The sequence below is a fragment of the Ursus arctos genome, unplaced genomic scaffold, assembly GCF_023065955.2.
Source record: "Ursus arctos isolate Adak ecotype North America unplaced genomic scaffold, UrsArc2.0 scaffold_7, whole genome shotgun sequence".
Classification (NCBI taxonomy): Eukaryota; Metazoa; Chordata; class Mammalia; order Carnivora; family Ursidae; genus Ursus; species Ursus arctos.
The window spans coordinates 53,176,424-53,199,193 of NW_026623089.1; the positions used below are offsets into that span (position 1 = coordinate 53,176,424).

Genomic DNA, 22,770 nt, shown 5'->3' on the forward strand with positions numbered 1-22,770 from the left:
AGCTAAGAACTGGAAGAGCGAGTGCTCGACCCTGGGTAGTTTGACTCAGAAACATTCCCCTTGTTTCAGCAATAGGTCCACCTATGAGGCTGGTGCCCGGAGCCCCGGTTCCACCACAAAGATGCAGCCCAAATGAAGACAGGCTCCCCAGCTCTTCCAGGCTGGCAAATGCGTCTACGTGTGTGTGGACAGGGATGAGGTGTGTAACGTCTTGAAGGCCCAGTTCTACAACTAAAGAACAGCAGGCAGGCCCGGCCTCTGGGCCTGGGCTCCTGAGCCTGGGGAAGCCGGCTGGGGCCGAAGCGTGGCTTTGGGGGCAAGTTCCGTCCCTATCCTGTGGAGGAGGGCCTGGGCCCTCCTCAGAGATCGGACCCCTGCTGACCACACTCAGGACAAACAGAAGGTACAGGATGAGGGCCCCTGTTCCCCTCCCAGGCACTGGCCAAGGGTCCTCTGCTTCCAGGGCTCTGGAAAGGATGGTTCATCTGGAGGCAAAGCCAGCCTCCTCTGGGAAGGAATTGTACCGTCTCAGACGCTCCGCCCCTCGCCTGACACATCGTATAACCAGTTTCCTCTTGAATCTGCCTTTGAGCTCTCCTGCTGCGGTTTAAGCACGGGCCCTTTGCTCTGTCTCGAAGAGGCCCTCCTCCTGCCAGAGACGTTCTTTGTTTTCCTAGGAGGTATGGGGGTCCAGAGGCTCCTCTGTGCCAGGTCTGGGTGGCTGTAGCCGGGTCCAGTGGTGAACACTTAAAATGACAGGCCCCACAGCACTCGAAGATAAAGTCCGAGTTACCCGCCCCCCAACTTACATGGAACAGCGCTTCCCTTGTTGGAGGCCAAAGCCCGGGGAGACAAAACCATCTCGTGTCCACGGCAACCAGAAGGAGCCCAGAGAGGGGGCCACCCTAGCAAAGGTGACACAGCACAACCGTGCCAGAGACGGGGCCAGGCCTGACGCCCGGTGCAGCAAACAGCGCTGGAGACCAGGCCTGGGGACAGGGCATAGGACACGGCCCACCCCCACGTGCGGCCACTGCTGCGGGCTGTCCAGGTGCAGAGCATCAGCACACCTGTGTGTGAGGACGCGCGCACACGCACAGCCCGGGCCATCTGGGCCCAAGTCAGGACAAGAGGGCGCTGTCAGTAAAAAACACTTCTGAGCCGGACAGATGAAAGGGAAACAGAAACGCTGGGTCTGCAGCTGGCCCTTCCCATTTCCCTCTGCCCTCCCTGACACCCAGGCCCTCCACGCCTCACCCCGGGGGAAGCTGTGAAACACACAGGTGCAACCAGGTCACCTAGTTAACAGCCTCCCTCCCGCTGTATTATTCATGGGCTCCCTTCTTCCGGCCTGAGCTCCAATTTCCAACAGCCTTCGGGCTCGGCTTGGCAGGTCAAGCCACCTGGCAAGTCTAGCCTGCGGCAATCCCCACTGTTTACACCCCATGCCCTTCCCGTCCCCCCGTTAGGGTGCAGCTTTCCCCGTGCGAACTCAGCCCCCGGGTGTCATACCGTACTTCAGGCGAAGGGGAGTGTTTTGGGGTCAGTGAGCAAGAGCACAGAAGGAGCACTTTGGCTGAGTCAGGCATGAGATGCTAAAATTTCCAAAGGGCACTGCAGGCCCCCCCCTTCCACCCCTCCCACCCACACACCCAGAATCGGCTGTCCCAGATATGGTACTCCCAACAAGGGTGGGAGCCCATGGGAGGAAAGGGCCCATGCCTTCTCCACGTCTGTACTTGAGTGTGCCTTGCAGTGTCTCCTGCAAACAGTAGGTGCTTAATCAATACTTGCTGACTTGTACACTCTCCCCAAAAGATGGGTATCAAATTGATAAGGTGGGCATAAGTCAGTCAACTATTTGAAGATATTGCTGTTGGGTTTAGAAATTTTCGTGTTATTTCAATAGCTATCCGCGCAGGTCTTATAAATCCCACATAGTTTAAGTCATTCATTCCTAGTGATAATAAATAAATATTGATTGATTGATTGATTGCAGTTTCTAGGTATCACAATACATTCTGCCAAGCATTTTCACGCATCTCTCGAGAGTCCCCTACCTCCTGAGTGCGGTGGACTGGCCTGAAGGATTTTCCCCCTACTTCACAGATGAGTAAACTGTCACTCAGAGAATTAGAGCCCTTGAATCCGCACAAGGACAGTGACGGAAGTCTTCACACACTCACTGGGGGTGTCTTGCTTCACAACTCTGCCTCACGGTTCCCGGGCACACACCAATATAGGAGAGCTGCAAGGTCCCCCCATGGTCCCCCAGTGAGGCTACGCGGGCTGGGAGCAGCGTCTAAGCCGAGATCATTCTAGGACTAACCCTCGGCCAGAAACACTGAGGGCAGCTCGTGGGCCAGCCCGGCCAACAGCAGAGGGAAAATGTGGGCGGGGATTCGATCACCAGACTTATGCATTTGACCCCTGGCTTTACGGGCAGGGAGAGCTGGGGGTCCGACTGGGGTGGCCAGGTCCAGGCAAGTGCGGAGACCACTGAAGTCATGGCCCTCCCCGATGGGGGCAACCTGGTCGGGCCAGATGACCTGAGCTGTGAGAGGCTCTGTGGGTCATGCCCACGGATGCTTAAATCCCTGCCCGGCCTCACTCTCTTATAAGCCTGTAGACACCTGAGTGTCCTGCCCCAAAGCGCGGGCACTCATAGGTGAAGCCCGGACAGCACTGAACCCACACACAGGCTGGACTGAGAGCGCAGCCCCGTCACCGCCTCTGTGCAGACCCGAGGTGGGTCACGTGTCCTTTCTGAGCTCGGTGTCCATCTAGATCGTCAGGGATTTGGCTCTGGGCTTCTCTAAGTGCAGTGTGGGGCCCAGAACAGGCCGAAGCTGAAGGAGTCAGACTGCCTTGTGCAAATTCTACCCCACCACCTGCCTGCTGTGTGACTTTGGGTGAAGTGCTTGACCTCTCTGTGCTTCCGGTGTCTCATCTGTAAAGTTGGAGTAACGGCAGTGCTTATCTCACAGGCCATTATCAGGAGCAAGGGAGGCACTTCATGTGAAGCACTCAGACCAGGGCCTGGCACATGGTAAACGCTTAGTAAGTGTTTCTAGTTATTACTGTCAGTCCTGACACCCTAAGTCTACGACAGAGGTCACACATAAACTGTTCGTGCATAGGCCACAGGCAGCTTGCTGAAGGGTCCTCCCTACAATATGCAGTCCACAAAGGCAGGAGCCACTCCTGGGCCCCAGGGGCCTAGAACAGATCCTGGCACCCAGTAAAGACTCCATAAATATTTGATAAATGAATAGCCTCGTGGTATCTTTAAATGTTGAATTAGTTGCTAACATTTAAAATAACAAAATTTTGCATTTTTAAAAATCTGCACTTCTAGATAATTTTTGGAAGTCAGTTGTGGCCATACCTGTCCTGTCCTCCTGCTTGACAAGCTCTGGTGAGAATGGAAGCGGTGGCACCCCCTTCAGACAGGGGGAGCATGGGCACTTTGCCCCAGCACCTGCCCAGCCAGTCTGTCTCGTAACATCAGCTGTCTAGATGCTGTAGGCACCTGACCGTTCACCCTGGCCCAGGTCAATCACAGCTGAAATCCAGACAGCAAGCCCCAGGATCCACCCCCCAGCCCTCCTCCCACCCCAAGTCCAGGAGAGGAGACAAGCCTCCAGGTCTGCAGAGCACCCCGACCCCACAGCATCCGAGCCCCCCTACTTTGGATAGGCCAGCCCTTCTCCTCCCCCGCAGAGGACACAATCCCTAATGCTCCACAGGGCAGCAGCTTTCCAGGCTGACACCCTCCTTGTATTGAAAACTCTCCATCATAAAAAGCAATGGGCAGCAATGAATTTACTCCTTATCTTTCTCATGGAAAGCATGCAGAGAAGATGTGTGGGGGGGGGGGGACAAACACATACACACCCCAGAGATAAAGTGCTTTTCTAAAATATTAGTAACCATCCAGGCCCACTCCACTCGGGTCTTCTATGGAGAGGGGACATAGTGTCCCATGCTCAGTAAGTATGGGGTTTGGTGTGCTGTGGGGGATGGGGGAGGCTGCCAGTGGACACATGGATCCCCCCCTTTCCACTCCTCCCCCCCAGCCTGCCAGGGCTCAGGTCCGTGGGGATGGACCACATCTTCCCATCCTCTGAAAGGCTTCCCCCAATCACTCTATTTTCTGCCTTTAGCACGTCAATTGCCCCTTCTGTCTTCTCTGCAGCGCCCAGGACTATCTGTCAATGCCTTGGGTGTGTCTTTATTATTCGACTTTCTCCCCCAGTTCAGTGCAGTAGCCACCAGACACAAGTGGCCTCTGAACACTTGGAATGTACCCAGTTCAAATTGAGATGGGCTCTAAATGCAAAGTACACACCAGATTCCAAAGACTTGTACAAAAAATTAATGTGAGATATACAACAAATAATAATCTGTTATACTGATATGTTGAAATGATAGTATTTTAGATGAACTGGGTTAAATAAAATAGATTATCAAAAATAATGTCACCTGGGGCGCCTGAGTGGCACAGCGGTTAAGCGTCTGCCTTCGGCTCAGGGCGTGATCCCGGCGTTCTGGGATCGAGCCCCACATCAGGCTCCTCTGCTAGGAGCCTGCTTCTCCCTCTCCCACTCCCCCTGCTTGTGTTCCCTCTCTCGCTGGCTGTCTCTCTCTCTGTCAAATAAATAAATAAATAATCTTAAAAAAAAATAATGTCACCTATTTCTTGTAACTTTTTAAAGTGGCTACTAGAAAATTCCAAGCCACACCTGCGGTTTGCCTTTGTGGCTCGCATTATATTTCTAGTGACCAGCCCCGCTGTGTATTCTCGGCATGAATCCCCAGCAACTAGGTAGAGCCTGGTACACTGGCGATGCTCAACACTGGCCAACTGAATGGCTGAATGAAGGGCCTCCCGCACAGTGCACGCGAGACCCTAAAACACAAAGGAGGATGGGGCCGCAAGGACTTTCCACACCACTGCCCAGTATAGGCTGGTTTCCTGGTGGCCTTCCATCCATAGATCCCCTTCTAATACGAAGCCACAGGCCTCCGTACAACGGGCAGAGAGGTCTGGCGCAGAGTTCTGTCACCACAGCTTGCCTAATTAGAAGCCAGGAAAAGCCAGCATCCCCTGCAGACAGGACCAGTGACACAAATGGATACCCAGACATGGTCCCAGCCACCCTGGGGGTTTTTCTCTCTCTCTTTCTTCCCCCTCTCTCGCTGTCTCCTCTACTTCCCTCCCTCCCTCACTTTCACTGGCTTCCAAATTACAGCCTTCTTTCAGAAACAGAGACAATCAAGGTGGTACTCAGGGCCCTTGTCACAAATGGCATCTCAGGTCCTCTCCAAATGGAGTACGGCCTTTAAAGACAAAAGCAGCGCCACTATCTGCCTGCCTGGGGGAAGATGTATTTCCAGGAAGGCATGGGCCAGAAAAGGCTCCCTCCCTCGTAGGCCGATCAGGCCTAGGGAGGCTCTGGGTGACTGTGATTGCAGAGCCCAGTGCGGGGCTGCTAGGGTCCCAAGGGATGACAGCCAGCCTGGCCTCTCCCACACCTCATGCTGGGGCAGGAGAAGCAAGGCTTGGCCCGACTGACCACCACCCAGATCTCCGTCACCAAGGGAGAGGGCCTACAATAAGCCCATTCCCCGACTCTGAACCTCAGTTAGTTTCTAAGAATGCTGCCAGTCCTTGGAATGGAGGTCCCACACTCAAATGGCTAAAGGGGCCAGGATGGAGGGCAAATGAGTAGGGGGGTCAAATGTGAGATAATAGGGAGTAGTGGGGCCTGTGGAGAACCGAAAGCCGTAAGCTCGCCTAAATCTACAAGGAGGAGGCCCTCAGACAAAACTCAGATGTGTGACCAAAGTCTGAGTGAAGTGGGGACGGTGGTCGCTTCCAGAGCGGGATGACCCTGCCTGGGAGGGGGCGTGCGGGAGCCTGCCAAGGCCCCGGGAATGCACCTCGTCCACGTGGGGTACGCATCTGCGAAAGTCTGCCACTTCTACTTAAGATCTGCTTATCTTGTCGGAGGCATGTAATCCTCCGTCAAAGAATTTTTAAAATAAAAACGTAAGTAAACAAAAGGGGCGGCCGTACGTCGGCACCAACCAGCAACTGCCAGTCGGGAACACGGACCCACCGTTGCCAGCTCCCGTCAGAGATGCCAGAAATCTAGGTTTTTATGCAAAAATGCTGTTGTTTTAATGTTGTTAGTAACTAATTCAAAATTAAAAATCACGACCACACGCGCACACACACCCCTTCAGGCAGAATTCAATTTATGAACTTACAGATTGTCAAGCTCTCAAAATAAGGGGAGGTTTCACCTCTTGGCTAGAATACAGAGTGCCTAACACATGACTAAATCAACAGGGATAATAAAAGCTACTACATTTTGCATGTGTGCTCTGTGCCAGGCATTGCACAAAAGGCTTTCTACACAATTTTCTTCTTATTCACGTTGAGAACAAGCCTACAAGGTAACTGAAAATTATTCCCATTTACCAGATGGGAAAACTAAGGTCCGGGCAAGGCTACATGGCAGACCAAGGCTTCAGAGCCGAAGAGCGGACACACTGGTGTATAATCCCAGCTCTGTCTGCCTCCGAGCTGCCTTACAAAAATTAGGAAGGGAACAGCTTTACAGTCATAATAATAACCAACACTTGCATGGGATTTAGACTACACAAAGGAAATGTACAAAATACGAATGCGGAACGTGAGCCTGCCATGTTCCCCTTAGTGACACAGCTTGAGGTCCCTGAGGCCGAGGACAGTGTCTGCTATTCCCACTCCCCTTGTCAAAACACTGAGCCACACGGACATTCACTGCTGGTGTGAGACCGTCGCTCACAAACACCAAAGCTGAGACCCAAATATACAGACCAGCAAGGAGGAGCAGTGGCCGGCCCCATTCCCCGTGACAGGTCCGGATTAAATTTCACAGTGAAAGACTAGAACACTGTCTCCATGTGGCTACTTCTTAAATACGCCAAGTTTCCCACAGACACCCTTCTGATCAATAAAGTTGGTAACAATATGCATTCTCTGCCCTATGGGATTCAATAAAGCTATTTCCATATTGAACCAAAATAAATCTGGCCCATAAATGCTCCAATTTTTCTGAATTGACTCTTCTGCACAAATGATCAGTCACCACTGTTGCAGACATTCAGCTCAAGATATGGAAATTTCCAGCATTCAGGAAGCACACCTTGAGTCTTAGTCATGACACCCCAGGGCAACCACGATCCTGACTTCTGTCGCAGAGATGGGTTCTGCCCACAGTGGCCCCTTTCCTACGGTGCCTGGGCTCTTCTGTTCTTATGGTGCCCACAACTCCCTGTCATCCCACATTTGGCGCTGTGGTTCTCTTTGTCTGCCTCCTAGCCCCCGCAGGCACGTGATTTTGAGACCTCCACTCCAAGGGCATATGCCTGGAGCCCCAAACACAGCAAGACTGGCAAAGCTGCCCAGTCTTGAAAGTGATCAACAGGAAGAGTGACGACTAGTTATGAGCGCACCAAATGCCCAGTCTGTTAATGATCAGTTAACAATGGGGCTAGAGAAGGCAGTGGAACAATCACCTGGCAATCGTGCATTCGGCCAATGAGCCCCGAGTCTACCAGGGTGGGGGGTCCTGAGGATTCAAGGAGTAAGAGACAGCCCATGCTGTGGGAGCTCACTGCCCAGATGAGGGGTCAGAACCCCACGGGTGTGCTCAAGGGGGCACTCCACCATCTGGGAGGGACAGATGAAGCAGAGGACAGCTACTCAATTCCTTCCCTTTGAGGGACAACACCTCCGCAGCCCCAGGCCACCTAGAGGCAGAGCACCAAATCCGGCTTCCAGAACCGCTGCCCTGTGCCCACTTTCTACCAGCCCATGTGCAGCACACACAGCAACATTTTAACCGCACAGAAGGCTGAGCTGCTACTTGAATCTGTTTAAAGGTCCCCCAAACACAGACACTAGCAGGGGATGGCCCCGAGGGGCCAGCTTCGGTGAACTGTCACCCAACCCTACCGTGACTGTCCAGGAAAAGAAGTTCCAGTGCGTTCTCAAACCCACATTCTTACCCACTGCCCTAGGTGATACTCCTTTGGCTCCGAGAGGTTGTGAAACACTCATTCCCTAGAAGGTACTGTGGACCAGGGCTTCACAAACTTTACTGAGCACCCAAATCACTCAAGGATCTTGTCAAACACACATCCTGATTCAGGAGTTCTGGGATGGGCCAAAAGCCTTTCTTTCTTTCTAACAAGCCCCCAGTTGATGCGGATGCTGGGTCCACAGGCCACAGCTGGAGCAGCGAGGCTCCACCAGGCCCTCACCTCCCAGAAGTGCGTGCAAGTACAGTAAGGACTTCAGCAAGATGCCCTTTAAAATATTAAGCTCAAAGAAATGAATGTCAAATGGTGAAACTGCAGGTAAGGTAGCTTGTTGGGTGAGGGAGCTATTTGGGAGGCAAACAGGACCATCTGCCAATATAACCCTCTAACCAAGCTCTTTAGTAGGCAGATGTGAGGAGCCCAGCTGTTTGAGGCTCAGGAAGGCCAAGGCAGACGTGTGTCCGGGGCCCAACCCAGACCAGGCCAGGCTGCCAGCTCCGGGCCTCCCACTCCCTCACCATCCTCCACCACCTGGTTCACACCAGTCACTTCTGTAGGGCTACCTTTCCAGCCCAAGGGGTACTCACGCTCTGTGCCGTGCAGGCCCTGTGCTTTCCCACCTCCCCAGCCCCAGGGAACAAGCGGCAAGCATTCCTATTCTCAGCGGAGGGCCCTCCTCCTGGCCCCTCCAGGGGCAGAATGACCTCTAGTCCCCCACCCCCATGGGTGCTGCCCGCAGTGCGCCTTCCCCGGGCACCATGACCCGAACATTAACTCCAAGCCAGCTCTCCCCACCGTGGGCTGACTCATCAGCACCTCGCACTGGCTCCAAACACGGCTCTTCAAGCCCACCCCAGCCCAGGGAAGGGTCTGACTCCACCCAATATGCCCGCGGGGACACACACACAATCCTCATGTGCCTCTCCAGCTTATTTCAAAATACACGTTGGGGTGGGGGCTCTTGCTAATCTCCTGAATGGCAAGGGTCAATGCCTGCTCCGGTCCAAGAGGGCAAAGTACTCAGAAGAGGCGGGAGCTGCTTTCTGAATTACTAGGGAGGGTAGGGGCGTGTTACTACTCAGACAAGGCTAATTCCCCCCCCCCCCCGCCCAGTAGGCCACTGACAGCACCAGGGCTGGGGGTTGGGGTCGCAGTGGGGCGGTGGCCAGCGGCGATGGCACCGAATCTCCGCTCCGAGCACAGAGGCAGCGACTAGCGACTCTAGGTGCTCGCTTAGGGAAGGCAAGGTACCGAGAGCTCGCCGGCTGATGCCGCCACCACCTTGGAACACGCGGGCTTGGCACGCGCCCCTGGCTGACCTGTAGGGGAGATGGGGGGCAGCAATCCCGAGCGCAGGCCTCCAGGGCCAGCCAGCACCGTCGGTGGTGGGCCTGCCAGGGGACCGACTGGGGAAGCGAAGTGCAAGCCGCACAAGGCTCCCTGCTCCGCGAGGGGTGCGTTTTCCCAAAGCAGGATCGGTTTGGGGAGGTTGCGGGAGTCCTCTGGGGTCTCTCGCGGGCACCGAGAGATGATGACGGTAGGGGAAAGCTACGTGACTGTAGGTTCCTCCAGCGCCAATGCCCATCCCGCGGTGGCGGTGCGCCCCACCCCATTCCACTGCCCAAATGGGACCCAGAGCGCAGAAGGGGACAGGATTGGGATCCCAACGCCCTCTTTACCGCCGAAATTCTCCCCACCCCAGACCCGACCAGACCCTCTCTAAGGCGCGGAGAGCAAAGCGACCGAATGTCCAGGAACGGGGCCGGGAGTGCAGTGCCTGTCCTCCCAAGGCCAACCCGGCGGGAATTCGAGTTCCCGGGAATCAAAGTTGCCGCGCGTCCGGCCGCTGGCTGCGAGCGGGGCGCCTGACCCGGGCCAGCGGCCGGGGATGGAAGGAGGCCCCGGGCGCTCGCCGTGGGCGATGGCCGTGCCGGGAACAAGTGGTTCGGCGGCTGCGGTCGCGACCCCACGGCTCCAACTTTCCCAGCGCGTGGCGGGCAAACGGTGCGGAGAAGGCGAGGGAAGCGGGGAGGGAAGGGGCGGTGCGCGGCTCTCGGTACCGTGTGCGTGTGCGGAGAAGCGCCGCGTCGCGCCTCCGGCTCTGCTTTCCTCCGGGTCGGCCCCCACGGGCCGCCTGCTCAGCTGCTGGCCACCGCCGCGTCTCGCCGCCGGCTCGAAGGCTCACCCGCGGCACGCCCGCCGCTCCAGCGTCCCCTTGGGCCGGCCGCCCGCCTCTGGCCGCTGGCCGCCTGCAACTTCAGGCGCGCCGCGGGCTCGGACGAGGCGCGCCCCAAACGTCCAGAGGCTCTGCACCCCCGCGCTCCATGCCCGGGGCCGGGCCGCCCCGCCCCGCCCGGCTCAGCGCCCGGCCGCCGTCGGACGCGTCTTCTCGCGGGGCATCGCGCAGCACAGCCCGCGCCCCTCTCTCCCGAGCCGCCGCCGCCGCTCAAGTCTGCGATCAACTTTCCCTCGCTTCCTCCGCCCCACTCGGCCCCCGCCACCCAGACCCCGCCTCCTGACGCTCCCTTCCGCGCTCTCTCCTCCCCAGCCCCCGCCCGCCCGGCAGCGCCTCGCCGCCCACCCCCTCCACGCTGCGCGCGGGGAGCGCGCTGGCCGGGACCCGGCCACGCTCCGACCCCCGGGAGCCGCGCCGAGCCCGGCCGGGCGCTCAGGCCATGAATATTTCAGCGCTGGCGGAGCTGCCCTCTGCCGATGTCATGGCACCGGCTGCTGTGGCAACTCGACGAATTCCCCCAAGGGGCAGGGAGGACGCCCGCGGAAGCGGCCCCAGGTGCGCGCTGGAGCCTTGGCCCGCAGGGCCGCCCGCCATCCCGGAGAGGAGCACGCAGAGGGGTGGGGTCCGGCCGGTCTCCTGCCGGCTCCGCGCCTCGGGGCGAACCGGGAAAGGCTCCTGGAAGCCAGAGCGAGCGAGCCGGCACACGGCCTAGGTGAGCCTGCGCCATCTGTTGGCTTTAAGCGCCCCCTCTCTGCTCCCAGAATCGCGGAGCACCGAGCGGGGCTCGGTCCCTCTAAGTCCTTGAGGCTGCTTGGCCACGCTTGGCTCAACCCGCTGCCTTTGCCCATACCACTCGCGGGGTATGGGCACCACTCCCACCTGCGCCCTCTCCCTCGTTCAAGTTCCGAATGCCCCCAGGCGCTTACAAACGGAGGACCCCATATTGGAAGAGGGCCTTGAGGTCACCTGAACACCCTCACTTGTGTACTACACCCTTCTGCAGTAGTGATCTCCCAGCTTCCTTTTGCACACCTAAGGGACGGAGACTTCATGACTTTTTCAGACACCTGGATTGGGGAAGAGTCCTACTTGATTCAGGAGTTGTGGCTGAAGAGGGGCATTCCTTGACCTTGATCTCTACTTCACCAGACTAAACATTCTGAATTCCTTGAACTGTTTATCATATGACACGATTTCTGGACCTGTCACCATCACAGTCAGCCTGGAGCCAGGCTCTGGGCTGAGACTCAACTCCTATCCTCAACACAGCCTTTCTGGCAGGTCCTGTCATTAGCCTGGTTTTACAGTAAGAAAACAGGCTTTAGGGAGATGAGTGACTTACCTGTGTGGTAGAGTCAAGCATTGAACCCAGAATCTTTATCATTCACTCATTCACTCACAGTTGCTACTCTCTGCTAGCTAACTGAAATAGGTTCTGGGAAAATGATGGGGAACAAAGTAGGCTTGGTCCTTGTGCCTGGTGAGGGAGCTCCTCTAATGGGGGAAACAGACATTGGTCAATGAAACCCAGAAACAAGTAAAATCACAGCCGGCATCAGTGCTTCCAAAAATGAGTGCTTTAATGGCACCTGGCCTTGGAGATCAGGGAAGACTTCTTGGAGGAGGTAACACTGAGCCAAGATCTGAAGGATGAGCAATGGAGAGAGAAAGTCTTAGGCAGGAGAAACAGCACGCACAATGGCCCTGTGGTGGGAAGGAGCTGGCCTCTGTGAGAGAGTGGAGGAGGGCCAGAGAGCTGGAGTGCTGAGAGCGTGAGGAGGGCTGAGTATAAAGCCAGAGTGGGAGCAGGGGCCAGACTGTTCGGGGCGCGCTGGCTGTCATCGGAGTTTGATGTTTATCCTAAGAGGAGAGGCTTTGAAGCAGGTGGTTGGAGTGGAAGTTGAGGGATGGGAGTGCCATGATCGGATTTATGTTTGGAAAAACAGGGACTTAATTGGGAGGCAATAGAGAATAAGAGACCAATTAAAAATATTTACTTATCATCTACTATGTGCCAGGAGCTTTTCTAGGTCAGGGTAAGTGAACTGCAGTCTTCAGGTCAAATCCATCTTGCTACCCATTTTTTGTAAATAAAGCTTGAGTGAAACACAAACATGCCCATCGAATTACGGCTCCCTTTACACCACAGCTGCAGCGTTGAAGGGTTGGACAGAGACGGTGCAGCATGCAAAACCTAAAATATTTACTATTTGGCCCTTTACGGAAAAGGTTGGCTGGCCCTTGTGAATCTAGATACTTAGGATACGTCAGTGAACCAAACACACACGTGCGTGCACGGGCATACACACATATCCCTGCCCTCCCAGAGCTCACATTTCTGTCGCCCACCGCACTGTCCAGGTGACAGAGGCTGGGACCGGGGTGATAGTGACAGAAGCGGAGAGAAGTGGTATTCAGGAGGTAAAAAAAAAAACCCCACAGACCCGGGAGAGGGAGCCATCATGGGGTGGCATAGAGGGAGGTGTCAAGGAGACCCCAGTTTCTGGCTTGTGGAAGCAGGCAGACAGAGTGCTGTTCCCTGAGATGGAGATTGCTGGAGGAAGGCCACCACGGGGGGCTGGGTGCGTGGGGAGTGAGAGGCTTATGCCATGATGGAGCCCAGATGTCGAGTAGCCCATTGGACACGCGAGCCTGGGGCTTGAGGGGAAAGGGCGGGACTGGAGTTGTGGTAGGTCTCAGGTGTCACGTTTTAGACAAGGTGATAGAGCCAGAAAGGGGGGGGGGGTCTGGGTTCCGAATGCGAGCCTGCTCACTAGCTGGCTGGACACTGGACCCCTCTTCGCATCACGTTCCTTACTCATAAAATGAAAGGGCTAGAAGAGGTGGTCTTCAGAGGTTCTTCAATCCTAAAACCGTCTTTCTTTCTGGTTTGCCACCATCTGCCTTAAGCTGACTCCCCCAACTGTCTGCAGTCATTTTATACTGAACCAAAACAGCACTGAGCTCCCAGAGACCATCACCTCCTTTGATGTGGGCACCATACTTCTTTTCATAGGACCGCTATGCTAGGAATGGGGTGTCCATCAGGGTGCAACCAGCCCATAAAGCGAATTTGGCCACATAGTGATGAAAGAGCTGAGAATTCAGGGGGATGGCAAGGTAAGACAGAGGTCAGCAACAGCAAGAAGTCGCTGTACTACCTCTGGGCTGGAGGGACAAGAGGAGGAAGCAGTGTTACCAGGCTCAGGATCACATGGTGGAAGATGGAACGGCGGTGGACATGTCTGGTGGGGGCCGAGGATGCTGCTACTGTCCAAACACGGCTTAAGGCCCAGTGTGAAGAAGAGATGCCCCGGCTTCTCCCTTCCTCCAGCCCTCTGGCCTCCCACTAGGGCTTCCCTGTGGTAGGCCCCAGCTGGAAGTCAGCAGACCAGGGGCTTGAGGGCTGCAGCCGGCAGTGACAGAGCGTAGCAGAGAAGAGCGGGGCATGGATGCGAGGGGAACAAGCCAGCACCGCACGCTGGGGACACAGATGTGAATAAAATCCAGCCCCTGTCTTTGAGGCCCTCCCCGTCTAAGAGAGAAGCAGACATAGAAATCAATGATAATCGAGCGAGGCAAGTGGCGAAGCAGAGAGGTAGCCCAAAGGGGAGCAACATGAGAGGCTTCCAGGAAAGTTGAGTCCAGAAAGGCTGCCTGGACAAGGACACCTCAGAGCTGGTTTTGCTGCCATGATCAGGAGCTCCTCAGGCAGCAAACGCGGAAGGGCATTCCAGGTGGAGGGAACAGCAGGAGCAAAGGTGATCCTGGAGGTAAAGAGCAGTCCTGCTGTTCTGCACAAGAAGCAGCCAAAGGCAGGCTGAAGCGTTGGCAGGAGACTCAGTGCTAGGGAAAGAACCCACCGGCCCCGTCCTCTGGACCAGCTGAATCCATGCCCGGAATGTTAGCATTTCTCCCTTGCTGGGGTGGCCCTCCCTCAAAGCATGTCAGGGCTGCCCACCCACAGCTCTTGGGGTTCTTCCTGCCCCCCTTTCCTCAAAAAACATCTGCCCCTCCCCAAGCACCTGCAGCATGGAGAAAGGGGGATGAGTGTGATTAAGAGACACTTCGCGCCATCTTATGTGGTTTTGGACTAATCGCTTACCTCTCTGAGCTCAGGTTCCTGGAGCCTGGCCAGCCTTCCTCCAGGGGCCCAGTGTGAAAGGTTGACAGCAGTAAAGAACGACACAGATGTTCACTGCTCAGTCCCCAGCATCGGGAAACCCCTCTCCTACTGGATGGGGCCTGGGAGTGCGCCCCCCCCCCCCATGAAGTAAGGGAAGGACCAGACTCAGCTTTAACCGCAAACAGCTAAAGGGTAGGTTCTCCAAGGTCCTGCCTCCTGGGTGCAGCACGTGGCCCAGGCTGGCCAATCAGAAGCGCCACTCTCTACTTCAGCCCTTGACAGAGTCACAGAGTTTAGACATAGTTTAGAATAGTTTAGACATTATGGAAAGCACCAAACCCCAAACAGACAGCTCCTAGGGCCTGACCTGGGCTGCATTCTCAGCTGCGTTCTTGGCCATCAGTCTCTTTTGGTTGCTGTTTTCTGGGCCTATCCTCCAGTCTTCTGGTTGATTGTGCAATCCCACCTCCCCGCCACCTCATCTAAGCACAAAATTCATTTTCTGCATCGATTAGCCAGAGTTCATTTCTGCGGGGGGTGGGGGGCAACCATGAGAACCCTGCCCGGTACGGACCATATGACGATTCTGCCAGCGACTGTGGGGGATTCCAGTGCAACACGGGCTCAGCATAGGTGAGTTCCTCTACCTCCTGTTTTCCAGATTTAAAAAAGGAAGGGAGGGAGGGAGAGAGGATGGATGACATACTGGCTCATTCCATATCAGAACACTTTGTCCAGGTGTTTCCTTCCAGAAGTGACCACCTCTCTGTAGTGGGTTCCAGTTCATCTTTAGCTCAGAGACAGTGCATTTTAGGATCCTCAAAGGCAGGGACTGTGTCTTTGTTCTTTCATGTAACAGGCATCCCTAGAATGAGAGGATGTCATTCTGGTCCTCAGAGAAGCTACAGTCCAGCTGGAGACACAGACACAGAAACAAACAGGAAGCGTGAGATAATGTCATTCTTGAGATCAGGCCCAGGCTCAACAGCGACAGAGGGCCCCCGAGACGGGTGCAGTCCCCCCTAACCGAGCAGTCCGACAGGACAGGGGGATCCCTTGAGCAGGGTCTTGAAAGATGAGTGTGCCTGGCAGCATAAGGCCACAAGGGCCTCAGGGGTGTGCAAAGGGGGAGGACTGAGTGTGTGCAGAGCCACAGAGGCCACAAACAGCAGAAAGGCTTCAGGAGATACGGCGGGAGGGCTGGACTGGGGTGTACCGGGCAGGGGTAAGAGAGGAGACGGACCAGGGCTGGTCGGAGAAGGGCCTGGCCTGCCACGCCGGGCCTTGGGGTCACTCAGCAAGCGATGCTGACGGCGGAGGGGTGAAGATGCCCAGGAACAGAGGCAGGCAGAGACTGTGCGCTGTCCCAGGTGGACCCGGGCTGGCATCTCGGAGGAAGGGGCAGTGAGCCTCCGCTGTCTCTGCATCCCCAAGCACCAAATGATCAGCTGGCCCACGAGCACTCTGGATGAACAAGAAAGGGAAGGGAGGAGGGAGGGAAGGGAGGAGGGAATCCAAACATGCTGTTTTAAACCTGTCCAGCCTATTAAGCCACCTGGCTTGGATTGTAGTCGGCGTCTGTCCCTGCCTCCACTGGGGAGCTTTGTGCCCCTGCTTCCTCCCCGGGGACGGAGGTAGGGCTGAGTGGGATGAAGCGGGACTCCCAGACCTGGGTCGTAGCCGACCTGTCTGAGCCTCAGTTTCCTTGGCTGTACATGGGCAAGATAGCCGCTAGGCTTCCTGAACGCCTCCCCAGGATGCCGTTCAGGTGGAAGGAGAAAACACAGGCATGCGAGTGCTTCATAAAGTGTGAAAACAAAACAACACTTACATACAAGTCCCTCCTCCCCATGAGGGTCGATTATTATTTTTAAAGCACATAAACACCTCTCCTCTGGGTGTCCTCCATAACAGCTTCCCTTTCCCGCCTTCCCAACAAAGCCCCGGCTCCTACTCCCTTTCTATTCCCAGCCCTGAGCTGCTGAAAAGCTGTTTGTGGCTTCCTGTCTGAGTCCCCAGCCTGCTGGCCCTCTCCCGGGGGCAGTGCCTGCCACCATAAACCAAACATGTGTGCTCCTGAGTTTGGTTTGTGGGCCCCCCGAGCCTGGCACAGCTGTGGTGGCTCAACTCAGCTCGTGGAAGAACGAGGCCGGGAGGCGAATAAGGTGGGCTGGGGCCACCCATCAGCGAAGTCGAGGGCCCCAGGAAACCCCCAAGGGCACGGCTTCCCCTGGCCCCACCTTGGAAGCTCACCCCTCCCCAGCGTGGCCTACAGAGCGTGGCTCTTTCCCTCACGTTCCTGCCCTGCTCCCTGCTCCCCCTCCTATCATTTATTTATAAGGTGTTCATAGCAAAATGAATGACGAAAAGTTAGAAGCTAATTAAAGCTGGCACGGATTGGCACACGGGCATGAATTATGCATTGGTGCCGAATGGCGCATGGTGGCAAGGACTGGTACCAAGTGCCCTGGGCGCTGGCAGGAAGCGGATACAGGACCCCCAGCTTCAAGAGGGCCCCCTACCCTGCCTCTCTGAGGGACCCTCCATCTGGGCCCTCTGTCTTTCTCTGGGGGCAACTGGAGACTTATCAGCCACCACCTCCCCAATTTCTCTCTGCACAGCCCAGAGCGTCCTGGCTGTGTGAGGCATCGACGCCGCAATCAGAGGCTAGACTCGTCCCACAAAACACATCCCTGGTTCTCCAAGCACCAGCCTACTGCAGCCCCTGCGCAAAATGGGCAGGGCAGGGCTGGGCTGGGCTTCCGGGGTAGGGGGGAGGTGATGGGAAAGGCCTGAGATCCAACCAGCTAATCGCTGACGTGAGCACATCAGAGTTGAAGACACCTTTCCAGACCATGTAATCTACACAGCATGATGCCTTCAGATGGTGAACCTGAGGCCCAGAGAGAGCCAGGCTCTCCACCCAGCTACCCAGCAAATAATAATGAATAATAATAACAATAATCATCTTGCTAGCATTTATTTAAAGCTGATTTTGTGCCAGACACTGTTCTAAGCTCTTTGCATGGATTATCTCGTTCAATCCCCCCATGAAGGAGACACTGTCATGATCCACTCTGGCAGATGAAGAAACTGAGGAAACACAGAGGGTAAAAGCACCTTGCCCAAGGTCACTGGAGCAAAGCCTGAATTAAACGAATCCTGCAGGCCAGGGCAGCAGTTCTCCACCCTGGTTACACTTCAGACGTTCTTGGGAGCTGGGGCAGGGGTGTTGAAATAAAAGCCGAGATTCAGTTTTGATTGGTCTGGACTGACATCCAGACACTGTCCTCTCGAAAGTTCCCTGTGTAATTCTACTGCGCAAAGGAAAACCACTTGTCTGGGACAGGGGCTGGGGGTTGGATTCTGATCCCAAAAATCACGGATGTGAGTTCTTGCTCTGCCACTACTGACTGTGAGTTTGAGTATATGGCTCAACCTCCTGGGGCCTCAGTTTCTTCATCTGTAAAATGGGCTTAGTAGTATCTTGAGCTCCAGAGTTGGGCTGTTTGGGCTCATTTGGAATCCTGGCTCTGCCTCTTAGGCAGCTTATCTTACTTCCCTTTGCCTCGGTTTGCTCATCTGTAAAATGGGGACAAGAATTGCGAAGTTTGAGTCAGTGGCTGAATATAGAATGGTACCCCAGAGCCGTGGCCGTTGGCTGTCCTGGGAATGGAGAACCTGGCCCCTCCTGGCTCACAGGGCTGTGGCCTCGATCAAATGAGGATGTGGACAAGAACAGAGGGACAAGAACACAGTGTGCACTGTGGGGCATGGCGAGAGGCTGTCAGTCAGATAGACCGCCCTCCTGGTTACCTGTCCTGGGCCCCGACTTTCCTTTTGTTTGCAGACAGGAGACAGGAATACATTATCATCGCAAACATCTCAGACCACATAGACAAACCACTGCGCTCAGTGTGGTGTGTACCCTTCCAAGTAACGTTCCACGCACATATGGAAATACATAGTTTTCGGCTGGGGGCAGGGGTGGAAGAGAGAGACATCTATCATGGTACACTTCTGTACTTTGGAATTTTGAACCATATGAATGGCTCAAATATAAAACTAAATATAAAGGGTATGCTTCAGGCACAAGGAAAGTGGTCCCAGATGGAAGCTTGGATATTCAGGAAGGAAAGAAGAGCAATAGAAAGGGAAATACGGGTAAATACAAATGAATCTTGGTTGTATAAAACAATGAAATGGATGTCTAAAATATATAGAGAGAATTAAAATACACGACACAATAGCACATGAGTCAGGAAGGGGGTAAATGGAGTTAGAATGTTCTGAGGTCTTTGCATTGTCCAGGAAGTGGGTAAAAATGGGAACGTATGGGAAACGTTAATAAATCAAGGATGCCCGGTCTATCTCTAGGCTCAGCCTGGAAGAATGGTAGACGGATGTTCAGCCAGTAGAAGGGAAAATAGGACGATAGTTATGCGTGCGTGCATGTGTGTGTGTTTAAAGAATTATTTGTTGTTTATAAATTGAGTCATACTTCACATATTGTTCTATAACTTGACTTTTTCTGTTTAAATATGTCCCGGAGCTCTTTCCACACTGGTACACAGAGGGTCGGGCTCCTCTCTTTAATCTGCCAGCCCGCGTTCCACAGAATCATGGCGACAACAGTGCATGAGACTGAGGGGCCCTTCCAAGCGTGGGGTGCTGCGTGACTGCACAGGTCCCACGGCCGCAGAGCCAGCCCTGACCGAGACGATGGTGCAGAGAGAGGGCAGTGCCCATGGATGTGTCTGCAGCCCGGACCAGGGAGCCATAGGCGGGCCCTGCTCTGTCCGGACTCTGAGCCCCCCCAGCTAGCCCCATTCATCACACACCAGAAAACCTAATGTCCAGGAAAGAGAGAGGCAGCCTGTGATCACCTCCCACCTCAGGACCCACTGGAGTCAAGCCGCCCCAGAAAAGATCTTGTTCCCGCACTGCTGACAGTCTTCAGGGATGGGGGTCCCTTATGGGATAACCCGCGAGTCACTTCCTGCTAGACACAAGCTTTCATCAGGTCACCTCTGGGAATCGCATAGAAAGTTGTTTCGTTGTCAGTTCTGGGGTAGTCTCTGCAAGCACGCACAGAAGATCGTCGCATTTGTGTCCTATATCTTTAAGAGGTCCCAATCCCTCTTCCTTGAACTGGAAGGGATCAGACTTCCTCTCAGCCTTGAGCCAGCAACTCTGGCTGGCTGTATTTAACAGCAGGGTTATTGCTGGGTTTATTTTTATAGTTATCTTTCATTTATTGCAAATAGTACTGTTTTTTTTTTCTCATTTATAGTGATGATAAATTTTTAAAAATAGACAAGCTGAAAAGTGAGGGATTAAAATTGAAATGGAGGGGCGCCTGGGTGGCACAGCGGTTAAGCGTCTGCCTTCGGCTCAGGGCGTGATCCCGGTGTTATGGGATCGAGCCCCACATCAGGCTCCTCTGCTATGAGCCTGCTTCTTCCTCTCCCACTCCCCCTGCTTGTGTTCCCTCTCTCGCTGGCTGTCTCTATCTCTGTCGAATAAATAAATAAAATCTTTAAAAAAAATAAAATAAAATAAAATAAAATAAAATAAAATAAAATAAAATTGAAATGGAGTTAATATAGTGTAGTTGGCACACGGATGGGCCAGAATTGGTCAGTGTGGCCAATGAATGGTTGAAATTGGAGGTTTTGGCCTGAAGAATGACGTGGAAGCATTGGTATAGCATTCATTGCCCCCAGGCCTCTCGCCCTAAGAAATGAGGCCCAACATCCCTTTCGGGCTTCACCCCAACCTTGCTTCCCTGCAAAGTCTCTGTTTCAGCCAGCAAAATACACAGATACACAGAGGCTGGTACGAAGATGTTCGGTGCAGTGCTCTTTATGATGGGGATGGGGAGTAACCTACATGTCCTTCACTAGGGGATTGGCCAAACAGGCTGCACCTTGATTCATCTGTCCTAGGGGCCACTCTGCTCTTTGGACCTCCCTAGGTTACACTGTCCTCTCTCCTGCCATTGCTCGCTGTCCTTCCCTGATCCCTGCTGAAAGCCATTCTTCAAGTCCCACCATCTCCTGGAAGCCTTCCCTACCCACCTCCCAGGCCCTCAGGTCCACCGCCGACCTTCAGAATCCTCCCTCTCTGGATGATTCCCCACACCTGTACGTAGTATGGAATCTCCAGTGATCTTTTGGTATTCTGTCTGTCTGTCTTGTTTCCCATCAAATCGTAAGCTCCCAGAGAGCAGGGACCAAGGTGTAGCTGAAGGAGCGCCAGACAGAGGTTGGAAGACCCCGGCTTCAGCCCTGACTCTGCCACTCTCTGTCTGAGTGACCTTGAACAAGGCATCTCTCCCCCTGAGCCTCCGTCTCCTCATTTGGCCAAGAAGAGTGAGTTCAAGATCACGGGATCCCTCCGGCTCTGAGAATCTAAGGTCATTTCACGTTTTCCTGTATTTTCCTATAGAAGTGGTAAAAAGTCAGATTTTGCATTTTAGGAGGGTTGCATTCACGATCTCATTTAATCCTCACAACTCCATGAGAGCCATACTATTGTCGCCATTTCACTGATGAGAAAATGGAGGTGCAGGAAAGCTGTATCGGAGAACTTACACTAGGTTATAGGGTGACATCCACGAATCCTGAATTCTCGGCGGCAATAACAGTTTACTTCTTGCTTATATAGAGTGCAATGCCGGCGGATGGCGCTCCTCCAAAGGTTGCTTGGGGACCCAGGGCACTTCCATCTTACAACTAGACTATCTGCACAGCTGTCCCCACGGCCACACCCAGGTCGCTGTGACAGGGCAAGAAAAAGGATGGAAGAGGTCTACGGGCTCTTCACAGCTTTAGTCTGGAGTGACACACGCCACTGCCCCCATTTCTTTGGCCAGAACTCGTTCATCCCATGGCTCCACTCTAACTACTCGGGAGGCGGGTTTATGGAGCGGAGAGCACTAAGAATCTGCCTACGGAAGCTAAGGAACTTGACCAATGGGAGAGGCAAGGATCTGAACCCAAATCGTGAGATTTTAGAACCTCTGTCTCACCACGGTTCTATATGTTCTCTGAAGAGGTACCAGGTCCACAGGGGACGGGCAATAGAGGTTGGTGATGGCGTGATGGGCTGGCGTCACATGGTAAGAAAGACTGGGAAGAAACAGCAGCCAGACAGAAATAACATCAGGCAGCCACTGTCCACAGAAACAATCCTAATAGTTCCCATCTGTTGAGCACCTGCAACAGGCCATAAAATGTTCCATCTGATTCTTTCAATATCCTGGAAATACAACCCACTTCCACTCTACAGACGAGGAAAGTAAGGCACAAAGAGATTGAGCACACTGCCCAAGGGGGAGCACATGGGAAGCGTCCGGATGCCCCCCCCCCACCAACCCTCTGGAAGTTCTCACCCAGGGGTCCTTGGAAGGCTGGCAAGGGAGGACCTGGTTGACATGTGAGTTCCCGGTCTGGGTCCTGCCAACCCTTCATTGCCAAAGCCCTGGCAGAGGCGGCCTGGGGGAAAGGGGGAGCTGTTTTCCCCTGGGAATCCTGAAAACTATGGAGACAAGCCATCGCCCAGGGACAGACCAATTCCCGGTGGCTTGGCTTCCAGAGGGAGTCCAGATCTGCAGTGCGGGGCGCCACCTAGAGGCCGAGCGCCGCGCGGCACCTCCCGCCCTTCCCAGGCCTTACCCTCCAGCCTGGCTGTGAAGGGAAATTGGCTCCTCTTACAGACTTGGACGAAAACGTCCAGCTCCCCAATCCCCAGCCATCCTAGGTCTCTTTCCCTAGACTTGCTTCTACCACAAATATTAACTGATGGGCCAGGTGCCCTTACAGGCTCATTTTGGGACTGAAAATCTAGACTTTTGGGTTCAGTATCTGCTCGGCCACTAGCTGGCTGTGTGACCCTGGGCAAGGCACTGCCCCTGTCTGGGCTTCAGCTACCTGCCTTGTAAAATGCAGGTTACAACTAGAGTAACACATTGGGGCCTGGGGCCAGGCAGGCCTGAGTCTGAATCCCAGCTGTGCCACTTCCTTGCTGTGTGACCCTTTGGGGAAGTTAATTAAGTTCTGTGTGCCTCCAGTTAATATATCTGCAACACATGGGGTATAACCCATGGTTGAAAGATAAAGATCTGGAAAGTCCTCTGTAAACTGACTAGTCCTGTTCAGACACGTTATTCCCATCCCCACCTGACCAAATTCATTCACGGATCCATTAATTGAGCACACCGCTGGGCAAAGGGCTGGGGATGTGGTGGTGAGCGCAAGGCTCAGTTTCTGCCGCCGTGCACACCTTGAGGGAACAGAGGAGAAAAGAC

General features: G+C 54.5%; 1 protein-coding gene across 1 annotated transcript in view; it reads right to left on the reverse strand.

The window, feature by feature from the left end:
* The window catches only part of CDH23 (cadherin related 23), a 403,304-nt gene extending 392,824 nt beyond the window's left edge, over positions 1 to 10,480 (reverse strand). Inside the window, exon 1 of the mRNA XM_057308495.1 lies at positions 10,158 to 10,480. The gene's annotated coding sequence lies outside the window, so the exon portion shown is untranslated. The remainder of the gene's footprint in view (positions 1 to 10,157) is intronic.
* Positions 10,481 to 22,770: the final 12,290 nt, after the last annotated feature.